The sequence below is a fragment of the Eriocheir sinensis genome, chromosome 21 (assembly GCF_024679095.1).
Source record: "Eriocheir sinensis breed Jianghai 21 chromosome 21, ASM2467909v1, whole genome shotgun sequence".
Lineage (NCBI taxonomy): Eukaryota > Metazoa > Arthropoda > Malacostraca > Decapoda > Varunidae > Eriocheir > Eriocheir sinensis.
In genome coordinates, this window is record NC_066529.1 from 11,722,887 (window position 1) to 11,735,512 (window position 12,626).

Sequence of the window (12,626 nt, forward strand, 5' to 3'; positions counted from 1 at the left end):
ATAAGAATAACATTAATAACAACAATAATGATAAAAAATGTATTTGTGATGAGTTGGTCAGACTAAGCTTGTGTGTCTGTTTGTTTGTTTTGTTATGTCTGTGTGTCTGTTTTGTTGTCTGTGTGTCTGTCTGTCTGTGTCTGTGTGAATGCCTCTCTCTCTCTCTCTCTCTCTCTCTCTCTCTCTCTCTCTCTCTCTCTCTCTCTCTCTCTCTCTCTCTCTCTCTCTCTCTCTCTGCCCCCCCCCCCACTCCCCTTCTGGTGCGACGGGGCCACATAAAAACTAATTTTACACCTTAATTCAGACCTCCATCACCCCTGTCACCGCCAGCAGACAGGCCAGCGGAGAGCGACGGGCCCCACCCCCGTCCCTCCTCCGTCAACACCTCCACCACCACCACCACCACCACCACACCTTATCTCAGCCACCCCAGCCACCACTCCCACTCCCTTTCCTAACTCCTACTGGCACTCCATCACACCTCCTCCCTTGCTCCATCCCTCAGCCACACCACTCCACACTACACTACCAACTCCTTGCTCTCTGTCCACCCCTCCACCAACCCTGCACCTCTTGACTCCACCACCTTCTTCCACCCTAACATCTGATGACTTGCCCTTCACTACCTCGTCTCCTTCCTCCTCTCAATTCCACACTTATTCCACCATCTTACTCCCTCTCCACCCTTCTATCTTATTTTCTCTCCCCTCCACCATCCCACAAAAATTCTTCCCTCTCACGTCCACCACTTTCCACTCCCCCTTCCCACCTTCATCCTTCCACATCCAATCTTCTCCCCTCTCAACTCCACCACTCCCCCTCCATCTTTCCCTCACCTCACACCTCCACTCCCCTTTTCACACCAACATCCCATCCACTACCCAGTCACCCTGCCTTCCACTGCCGGCCGCCTCACCCCTCACCCCCTGCCTTCCCCTGCCAGCCACCATGACCCCCCCTGCCTCTCCCGCCCCTTCCTCCTCACCTGCCGCCGTTATGCCCGGGGCTCGCCAGGTAATATCGGCTGTCGCTTGCAGAGTTTCGCTTCCGGACGCACCTGCCGCTGTCACCTGTCCACCTGGTCGCCCCGCCGTGCCCGCCGCGCCTCTCCTGTGGCTTCCTCGCACCTGAAAATGATAGATACACAATAGAATACAATACAGCATAATGAAAAAACAATACTACAAGGAAGTAAATACAATAATAGAAAATACGATACCTTAATAAATACAATAACAGAAAAATACAATACAACAATGGAAAGACAAATAATAGAAAATACAATACGGCAAAATAAAAGTACAATAATAAAATAATAAGACAATAGAAAATAGAATATAATAATAAAATATAATAATGAAAAAGTTACAATACAGCAAAAGAAAAATAAATAATAAAAAGAACTACAAGAACCGCTACTCTAACCCTCAATAACCGCTACACGTTCATGGATATTCCTACAGCGCCAACTGAGCACGCGTGATTGAACTGATAAACTTGCCTTGTCAATCAGTACATAAGGATCATTAAGCAGGGATTAAGATATTTCTCTGACCTATTATTCTGCTCTCTCTCTCTCTCTCTCTCTCTCTCTCTTATCTTCTATCATCCTTCATTTCTTCCTCTCCTTCCCTTTCCGTTCTCTCCATTCACCCTTTCATCTTTTCCTCTCTTCTCTCTTACCCTCTCCATTCCTTTCCTTCCTCTCTACCCCTTTCCTTCCTTTCCTCCCTCCCTTCCTTCCTCCCTCCCTCGATCCTTCTCTATCTCAACCTCTACCCCCAATATCGTTTTCATTACTCACTCTCTCTCTCTCTCTCTCTCTCTCTCTCTCTCTCTCTCTCTCTCTCTCATCACGCCCCAACACCACCCACTGAGCAACTCACAGACAAACAACACAACACAATTAGACATTTGACCATCACACACAAACACACGCACGAGGAGCACTGCCGACAATAATTATGAGACTCTAAATGAACGACTCTAATAATAAAAAAAATAATGAAAAAATCTTGCAAAATCTCGACCCTAAACGCCGCTATAGTCGTTTCATCCCAGCAACAACAGCGGATACATGGATACATACTCCCCCCCCCTCCCATATATATATACCCCCTCCCTTCCCTCCATCCCCCCTTCCTCACATGCCTCCCAACCTCTGCCAACCTCCATTCTCCTCCTATCTACCCTTCCCTACCTCCGTATTCCTCTCTCTCTCCCCCTTATATCTACCCCATCTCTCTCCCCTTCGTCCAACCTCCCAAACCCTCACTTCTCTACCGACCCCCAGACTCCTCCTCAGCCGGTCTTCTCTGCTCCTTCCCTACACCTACCCCCTTCCATGCCCATTCCCCCCCCACCACCCATCACCTTTCCCTCTCTGCCTCTTCATATGCCTCCAGCCTCCCCCCTCCTTTCTCCATGTCGCTTCCTTGCTCCCCTCTTTCCCCCCTCCCCGCTTCCCCATTCCGCCAGACGCTTCCTTGCTCGATCCCTCCTCTCCCCCGTACCTTTCTCCCCCCCTCTCCCCCCTTCCCTTCCCGCCAGGCATCAAACCGGCCTCATAATTAATAACATGAATAATGCTTCGCCGCTTAGCAATTCTAATGAGGCCGCGGCGCCGCCCAAAACACCGGCTTTATTAACACTTTATAAATATGACCTCGGCGTGTACGTGCGATATACCTGTGCTACCTGTGTGCGTGTGTGTGTGTGTGTGTGTGTGTGTGTGTGTGTGTGTGTGTGTGTGTGTGTGTACATGGACGGTCAGGTAATTCAACTAATGTGTGAAATGCATTGTTTCAATATTTCCGTCGAACTTTTTTTGTTTTGTTTTCAGGGTCGAGGTACTTTTTCGTTTAAAGAATTCCTTCGTCACATTTAGATTTTTTAATAACGTGCTATACTAAACTTATACTATGACTTTGTAGGGATATTTTTTACCACGTCTGTAAAAGATACGAGTAACGTTCCTCAGACGTGCTGATTTATAAACATAATTATAATTCACGTGTGTGTGTGTGTGTGTGTGTGTGTGTGTGTGTGTGTAAAAGAGAGAGAGAGAGAGAGAGAGAGAGAGAGAGAGAGAGAGAGAGAGAGTAGAATAAGGGGATGCCCACGCAACTCATGGATGAGGCAAATCGATCGATACTGCCCGGAGGGACTTAAAATGGAAAGGGCAGCTGCGTGGGAGAGGGGACCGTCAGGAGTGGAGGCGGCGAGTGAGTGAAGCGACGCACCCCCAGATGTATGCTCCCCGTTAGATTGTCAGTACTTTATAATCACAAAAAAGGCACTTCCTATTTTTACTTCTATTATGATCAGTCACGGCGAGATACTAAGGAGAATTGATAAAAGGGAGATATAAAGGGAGGCAAACGAGGATTAAAGAAGGGAGGTGAACGGAGGAGACAGGTGGAAAAATGGGCTTAAAGATGGGTAGAAAAGGCTCGGAAAATGAAAAAAAAGTGTGATGCTATTAAGATGGTGTTGAAGGGCATTTATAGAGGCGTTGATCCTCCTTTAATAGAGTCAGTCATCCGTTGTCAACTTATCAGAGAGGCTTCTTTGATGTCACCCCCCTTTTTCACCCCTCTTCTTTGACACCCCCATTTTTCACCCCTCTCTCTCCTTTAACACAAGCCTCTCCCTCACCATTACGCTCCCCTCCCTACCATGGTTTACCCCGTACCTTACCTCATCTCATCTCTTCATCTCATCTCATCTCATCTCACCTCACTTCACCTTATCATCTCAGCGGTCACTTTTTCATCTCCACCATCACCTCTCACTCTTCACCTTCTTTACCATCACCTCACACCTGTACCCTTCACCTCAAGCCATCTCATCTCAGCGGTCACCTCTTCACTTTCCTCACCATCTCACTCTTCCCCATCACCTCACCTCATTTCATCTCATCTCAGCGGTCACCTTTTCACTTTCCTTCACCATCTCACTCTTCACCATCACCTCACCTCATCTCACTTCACCTCATCTTCGCTCACGCTCTCCCCACACTTCCCCTGTCACCTTTTCCACATTCTTTAGATTTTTTTTTTTTTTTTACAGCAGAGGAGACAGTGCAAGGGCGTAAAAAAAAAAGAAAACAATGAAAAAAATAAAAGCCCTCTACTTACTCCTTACTCCTTACTTTCCCATCTCCCTCCTTCATCACTCATTTCATCATTTTTACCCTTTATTTCCCTCTATTGCTCACCGTTCCCTTTATACTGTTTCTTATTGTCCTTGTCATACCTTTGTCTTTCAATAATTGTTTTCCTTTACAGCCATAGCCCCTTTGCCCTCTTCCTCTTCCTCTCTTCCTTTGATAGTTATTTGTATCTTTTTAATTATAGTAAGAGGATTAATGTATTTTTTCTGATATTTTTTGAGAGTAAGATGATGAAGTAGTTGTTTGTTTGTTTGATTTTTCGTTTGTTTTTGTGTGTGTATTAATCTTTCTCTGGGCCTAAATTATTCCCTCTCCTCTCTCTCTCTCTCTCTCTCTCTCTCTCTCTCTCTCTCTCTCTCTCTCTCTCTCTCTCTCTCTCTCTCTCTCTCTCTCTCTCTCTCTCCTCCCCATCTCCCCACAAGGTAATCCCCTCCCTTGACCCAGTTATGATGAGGATTAACCCTTCCCCTCCACCGATAGGAGCAAGATAGCATCTGCCTGGCCGCCCTCACAGCTGCCTCCCTTCCTTCCCTTCCTTCCATTCCTCTCCCTTCCCCTCCTCTCCCTTCCCTCCCCTTCCCTTCCTCCTCATCCAGACAGCCCCACATGCAAAAATATCATTACTGGTTACCAATAATGTCCACTTCCCTCCCTTCTCTCTTTCCTCTCGCTCCCTCGCTCTCTCTATCTCTTTCCCTCTCTCCCGCCTGAGCCCTCACTCGCCCGCACTCTCCCTTTCCCTTGCTCTCCCGCCCCCGCACCCGCCGTCCCAGCCCAGGCCGCCGCAATCACGGGGCTGCGGGAGTTTTACCACAAATTCAGATTCAAATACCGAGAGCTTATGCGGGATTACTGAATACTTAATATGAGCCGCGCGCGCCACCTAAAAAGCCAAACCCAACGATACGGAAAAAGGCTGCGGCGGCATGAACCATTTGTGTAACGACGGTGTACAAATGACGCCGTGTGTGTGTGTGTGTGTGTGTGTGTGTGTGTGTGTGTGTGTGTGTGTGTGTGTGTGTGTGTGTGTGTGTGTGTGTGTGTGTGTGTGTGTGTTTGCTTCGTTGGTTGGTCAGTGTTCCTTCAGCTGTTCGTCTTATTCTTGTGGTTCCTGCCGCCGCTGTTCCGTAGTACTCAGTGATGACCTGTTACTTTTAGCGTTAAACTGTTGCTGTTGCTATTACTACGCCATCAACAAAACGACGACAACAACAAAACAACAACTATAACTACAATTATTACTACTACTACTACTACTACTACTACTAAGAAATGTTTATCATTAAATTATTGTTATTACCATTTTTATTTCTAATATCAATATTATTATTAATGTTATTATTGATATTAATATTATAATCATATCAACAATAACAATAATAATAACTATAATAATAACAATAATGAAAATAATGATAATAATAATAATAATAATAATAATAATAATAATAATAATAATAATAATAATAATAATAATAATAATAATAATGATGATAATGATAACAGAAATGTAAGAACATTTTCGACAAGTTGAGTGAAGGAGGAAGGAAACACGGGTGTGTTTGAGATAATAACAACAACAATTGCAACAATAATAGCGGGACTAATATAAACACTATAACAATGGTAAGGTCAAAATAAGACCATTTCACTGACATGCATTAAACCACAAGTGAAGTCTCATATAGACAAATAAATAGATACATAAATAAATAAATAAATAAATAAATATATATATATATATATATATATATATATATATATATATATATATATATATATATATATATATATATATATATATATATATATATATAAGTGTGTGTGTGTGTGTGTGTGTGTGTGTGTGTGTGTGTGTGTGTGTGTGTGTGTGTGTGTGTGTGTGTGTGTGTGTGTGTGTGTGTGTGTGTGTGTGTGTGTTTATGTGTGTGTGTGTGTGTGTGTGTGTAACCATAAACCAAAGGAGCGAAATTGCTTTCATGTTATTATAGAGATAAATATATATTACTCTGACACATTCACAAATACGCGCACAGACCAACACACCGCCCGCACCCTCCCCTCACCCTCCACACCGTGCCCCCTCCCCTCACCCTCCACACCCTGCCCCCTCCCCTCACCCTCCATACCTTGCCCCCTCACCCTCACCCTTCAGGCCCACACAAAATCAATACAAATCAGGCCACTATCAGGCGGGGTCATCTGCCGGGCCGGGGCGGGTCAGGCGGCGCGGCGGGTCACGTTACAAGTAAAGGAGATCACGGGCGCGGATCCGCGGGATTCATATGGATTTAAAGGGATCCGGCGAGCACTGATTTATTTTGGGGCGTGCGTGAGTCTGTGCGTTGGGGGGGAGGGGCGGGGGGGAGTCTGTTTCTGTGTCTGTGTGTGTGTCTTTGTTAGTTTGTTTGTTTGAAGGGAAGAATGAGAGAGACATAAGTAGATAAATATTTAAACAGACATACAGACACAGACAAGTAGATAGCCAGACAGACAGTAAGATATACGCATATAAGTAAGACAGACACAGCAAAACACACACACACACACACACACACACACACACACACACACACACACACACACACACACACACACACACAGACACACACGCACACACACACACGGACGCACTTCATAACTCGGTCGTTTTGGGAATGTTACGCGAATTAATTTGTCACGCCGATTTGCACGCTGGCCCACAAAGGAAGCGAGTGTGGTGAGGGCGTGACCATTCTCTCTCTCTCTCTCTCTCTCTCTCTCTCTCTCTCTCTCTCTCTCTCTCTCTCTGCTTTATTATCTATTTTTTCAATTTTTACTTCATCATTACCTCTCCTATGTATATATTTTTCCCTTCTCTCAATGTTTCTTCCTTTTTTTGCTTTATTTACTGTTTCTCTTTATTTCATTGTTACTTCTCCATCTATATCAATTTCCTTTCACTTCTACACCTCTTTCTCCTCTTCCTCTTCTTCCTTCTCCTCCACTTCTCTTCCACAGTCCATCTACTCATTCATTCATTCATTCATTTATTCAATCGTCTTTCTGTTCCATTCACTGTTCCTTCCCTTCTTTATTGCCATTTACAGTCAATTCATCTCCTTCATTCCTTAATTCCTCCTTTCTTTACTCCAATCTGTTTTTCTATTCATCCAATCATCCATTCATTCTTCCTCTACTTAACTATTACTTTCCTTCCTTTTCTCTATCGCTCTTTGTATTTTTTTTCTCCCCATTTATTTGTTTTCTCACACTTTCTTCTCTTTCCTCTTTTCTCTTCTTTTACAGCTTTTCTTTATTCCAATCGCTGTATATTCAATCCATTCTTTCATTCTCCCTCTCTCTCTCTCTCTCTCTCTCTCTCTCTCTCTCTCTCTCTCTCTCTCTCTCTCTCTCTCTCTCTCTCACGTTTTGCATCTCTCACTCTGCTCGCAACACACACAGTCAACATATATTATTCACAACACTAAACACAAAATGTCCTTATTACTGCGTCAGGGCGGCGGCCGAGCGTGCTGGAGGGAAGAGAGGGAGAGAAAGAGAGACGGAGAGAGGGAGAGGGGTAAGAGGGAGAGGGAGAGAGAGGCAGGCATACGCGAGAGGCACAGCCGGGGGTCATAACGATCAAATATTCATGGTGATGCAGTGTCAACAAGACCTTACTACCCTCTCCCCCCTCTCTTTACCTCCTCTCCTCCTCTCCTCCCTATCTCTCTCTCTCCCCTCCCCCTCCCCTCTTCTTCACTCTCTTTCCTCTGGGGAACGCGCCACCTGTGTCCAGGGAGGAGGAAGAGAGGAAGGGAGGAAAGAAGGGAGAGTAAGAGGGTTAGCTAAGGCAGGGAGGCCATTGGGAGTCTGCGTTCTAAGGGTGATGAGTTGTTTTTCTATTTATTGTGGTTACGCTTCTCCCTTATTTGCTCTTTTTCCCTCTCATTTCCTCCTGCAACTTCTATCTCCATCTCTGAATCACATCTACTCTTCTCCTCCATTTTCCTATTTACTCATCTCTACTTTTCCCCTTAATCGCTTATCCCTTTCTCTTTTCCCCTAATTACTTATCTTTTCCCTTTCAAATCTTTTTTTCCTCCCTTAACGTTCACTCCTAAAGTCAAATCTCTCACACATCTTCTTTCCCTACATCATTCGTTCCCATTCTCTTTAATACCTTCTACTCCTTTTTCTCCTTTTCCCCTCTACTCGTACTCTAGTTTATTCCCCTCTTCCCATTCTCCACCCTTCTACTTTCTCCTTACTCCTACTTTTTTTCTATCTCATCTCCTTTCCACATTCCATTTCCCTCTTTCTTTCTTCCTTTTTTCCTCCTTGTAAGCATCCTCCTCCTCTCCTTTTCTCGTATCTCTTTTTCTTCTTTCCCTACATCTTTCATTCCCATTCTCTTTTTTTACCTTTTACTCCTTATTTTCTTTTTTTCTTTTTACCAATACTCATGTTTCTCCCCCTTTTCCTATATCCCATCCTTCTACTTTCTCCTAATTCCTTCTTTCTTTTCCACTTCCTTCTTCCTTTCCTCCTTTTTCCTCCTTCTAAGCACCTCCCTCTTCCCCTTATCTCGTTTTCACTTCCTTCAAACACACACACACACACACACACACACACACACACACACACACACACACACACACACACACACACACACACACACACACACCCTTACATACTTGATTCCCATTACTACTTCACCCTTACTCCCCCCCCCCCCCCCCTCACCCTCTTTACCTGTCCCACCCTCACCTTGGCGGTCCAGGTAGGCAGCGAGGGCCCCATCAGTCCCCTCCAAGCGAGATTAACTGATATTTCCTGTAATGTCGGCTAATGGAGTATTGCCCCCTTTAATAGTTTTTCCAGAGGCCAAGAAAATTTTCGGCACAGAAGCGACCCCAAAAAAGCACCTCATTTCGACACATTAAAAGGTATTAGCGGTGATGTGTGGGCCGGTAATGTTGGGGAATGGAGTCACGTGTTTGGGGGGGGAGGGTGGGGGTAGGGGGAGAGAAGGGGGGAAGGGGGGGAAGGGGGGGTGCAAGGGATATAAGGAGGAAAAGGAAGGGAAAAGGAAGACCGGATTGAAATAAGAAGGGGCAGGGAAGGAGAAGAAGGAAGGAAGAGGAAGATCGTAAGGAATTAAGAGGAGGAGGAGGAGGAAGATGGCAAGGAAGAAAAGGAGGATAAATAGATGGGAGCGATAGAAGAATAAAAGAAAGAAGATGAGGAATAAAAGCGATAGGAAGATAAAAACGACGGAAGGAAGGATGATACAGAAGTAAGAATGGGAGGAGGAGGAGAAGGAGGAGGACGAGAACAGGAAGATCGTATGAAAGGGATAAGAGGAAGAGGGTGGCAATGAAAGAAGGAAGAACAGGGAAGGAAGAAAAGTAAGGCAAGAAGAAAAGGAAGAACAGGGAAGGAAGAAAAGGAAGGGAAGAAAAGAACGAGAAATAAATAATGACGGACAGAGGAAGAGTAGAAGGAAGGGAAGGAGGAAATGGTAATGAAACAAGAAAGGAGAAGGATGGAGAAAGACGAGAAGGATTGAGACAAGGAGAAACAGGGACAGAGAGAAATGAGAATGAACAAAGGAAGAAAGGAAGGGTATGATATCAGGGTGAAGGAAAGGGAAAGAAAGGGAATGAAGGAGTAGAAGAGAGAAGAGGAGGTAAAGTTAAGAAAGGGGAGGTATGGAGGAAAGGGAACGGGAAGGAGTGAAGGAAAGGCTTGCAGGTAAAAGGAAGAAATAAAGGAGAAGTAAAGAAGAGAATAGGACGGAAGGAAAAATGAACGGGTGGAAGAACAGACGGGAACGGTGGAAGAAAAGACGGGGACGGTGGAAGAAAAGACGGGAACGGTGGAAGAAAAGACGGGAACGGTGGAAGAAAGACAGGGAGAAAGGAGGGTATTACATTAAAAAAAAGTTTATTCCCCCCAAAACAGGTGATTAACGAACACACACACACACACACACACACACACACACACACACACACACACACACACACACACACACACACAAGGCACAGAATCAATTTGCAGTCTTTTCGACAATATAATAATCTGAATCTGAAAAAAATATCTTGCAAATTCACAAATACATCCCTCATCCCTCATCTCTCTCTCTCTCTCTCTCTCTCTCTCTCTCTCTCTCTCTCTCTCTCTCTCTCTCTCTCTCTCTCTCTCTCTCTCATCCTCTATCTCCCCTCTCTCGTCCCCGCGTTCCCCATACAGCAGAATGTAATTACCCATTGATCTGATGTGCATATTAATGGGGCGGGCAAACGACCATAATAGAATTAATACGAACCCTTAAGTGAGGCGAGAAGAAGCGGAAGGGGGGGGGGGGATGAGGGGGAGGAAGGAGCAGGGATATTGTAAGGAGGAGAGGGAAGAAGAGAGGAAGACAAGAGGAGATCGCAAACGGAGTGGAAGAAACAGGGAAATAACAAGGAGGAGGAGGATGTGGAGGAGGGAGAGGAGGATGGCAAAGAAGAGGAGGAGGGGTAGATAGGAAGAATATATGTAGATGGAAGGGATAGAAGGATAACAAGGAAGATGAGAAGGAGGAATAAGATAAGGAATAGGATGGATAAGTCAGAAAGAAAGGAGGATAAGAAAAAAGAAAGGAAGGAAGACAAGGAAGTAGAACTGGGAGGAAGAGGAGGAGGATGTAGAGGATAACAGGAAGATCGTACGAAAGGGGTAAGCGGAGGAGATGGGTGAATGATGAGTGTGAGAAGAAAAAGGAAAAATAAGGAAGTGTGAAATAGAGAAGACAGAACAGTGGGAAGAATAAAGAAGAAAATTTAACGAATAAACAAGAGGAAGAACGAAGGAGGAAGAGGAAGTTGATGAATGAGGGAGAAAACAGTAAGTGGAGTGGATAAGGAGGATTAGAATTGAAAGATAGTAGGACTGATACTCTTCCCTCCCCCCACTCTCTCTCTCTCTCTCTCTCTCTCTCTCTCTCTCTCTCTCTCTCTCTGCTATACCTTTTCTAGGTTAAATAGAGGGATAGATAGATAGATAGATAGATAGAGAGAGAGAGAGAGAGAGAGAGAGAGAGAGAGAGAGAGAGAGAGAGTGTTACCAATACGCATCGCTTCCTTCTCCTCTTCCTCCTCCTCTCTCTCTCTCTCTCTCTCTCTCTCTCTCTCTCTCTCTCTCTCTCTCTCTCTCTAGCACTGGACAACTGCTTTCTGTAAATCCAGATGGCATTTTCAATTAGAGCGAAGCAGAGTATTTTCCATCAGAGAGAGAGAGAGAGAGAGAGAGAGAGAGAGAGAGAGAGAGAGAGAGAGAGAGAGAGAGAGAGAGAGAGAGAGAGAGAGAGAGAGAGAGAGAGAGAGAGAGAGAGAGAGAGAGAGAGAGAGAGAGAGAGAGAGAGAGAGAGAGAGAGAGAGAGAGAGAGAGAGAGAGAGAGAGAGAGAGAGAGAGAGAGAGAGAGAGAGAGAGAGAGAGAGAGAGAGAGAGAGAGAGAGAGAGAGAGAGAGAGAGAGAGAGAGAGAGAGAGAGAGAGAGAGAGAGAGAGAGAGAGAGAGAGAGAGAATCAGTCCTATAAGAGATTACCTTCCTGTACGCCATCTGATTACTTACCCCTCCCTTCATTTCCATCGACACACACACACACACACACACACACACACACACACACACACACACACACACACAGATAACCCACTTACCTATTCCATCACTAAGAGGAGAGGTAGGAGGAGGGAAGAAGAAAGGGAGGAACTGGGGAAGAATTGGGGAAAGGAGGAGGGAAGGAGAAGGGAGGGGGAATAGGGAGACTAAAGGGGTAATGGATACAAGCTAAGGGAAGAGGAGGAAGGGAGTAAAACAGGAGGCAAAATGGAAGGAGGGAGAAAGCGCAAAAGAAATATGTGAATGGAGAAATGCAGCTCTAAGAAAAAAATGGGATGGGAGACTAAACTTGGTGGACAGGTAGGGGGAGAAAAGGTGGGGATGGGGAGGGTGATAATAGTGTAGGTGGCACAAGGGAGATAGTGGTTGGGGAGATAGATGGGGGGGTGGGTGGAATGGGGTAGAGAGAAGAGAAAAAGGAGGTGAAGAGGAAAAGGGGAGGGAGAGAACATTCGATATATTTAAAAGCTATGACATTACAGTAATACGGCTAATGATGATGATGATGATATAAACCTCCAATAAGACACAACTCATCCGGCGCGGCCTTTTAAATCGCTCGTCTAATATTTATCTTTCTTTTCGGGTATCTGAAACCTCGTGAATTTGCACCTTCTCCTCCTCCTCCTCTTCATATCTTGCACCTCCTCCTTATTACCACCATCACAGGGGAGGCGGCGTCTGGGTGGTCAGCGTGTGGGCGTGGCGTTAGTGGTTCGAGTCCCGCTCACCACTACAAGCTGACAATCTTTAGTTATAGCTGAGTGCTTAAAACTCCCTACATGCTGTCCTGAAG

At 45.2% G+C, this 12,626-nt stretch overlaps 1 long non-coding RNA gene across 1 annotated transcript in view; it reads right to left on the bottom strand.

The window, feature by feature from the left end:
- The window catches only part of LOC127001685 (uncharacterized), a 397,327-nt gene that overhangs the window by 17,251 nt on the left and 367,450 nt on the right, over positions 1 to 12,626 (bottom strand). The window contains exon 7 of the long non-coding RNA XR_007755401.1: positions 986 to 1,127. This is a non-coding gene — a long non-coding RNA (uncharacterized LOC127001685). The remainder of the gene's footprint in view (positions 1 to 985; positions 1,128 to 12,626) is intronic.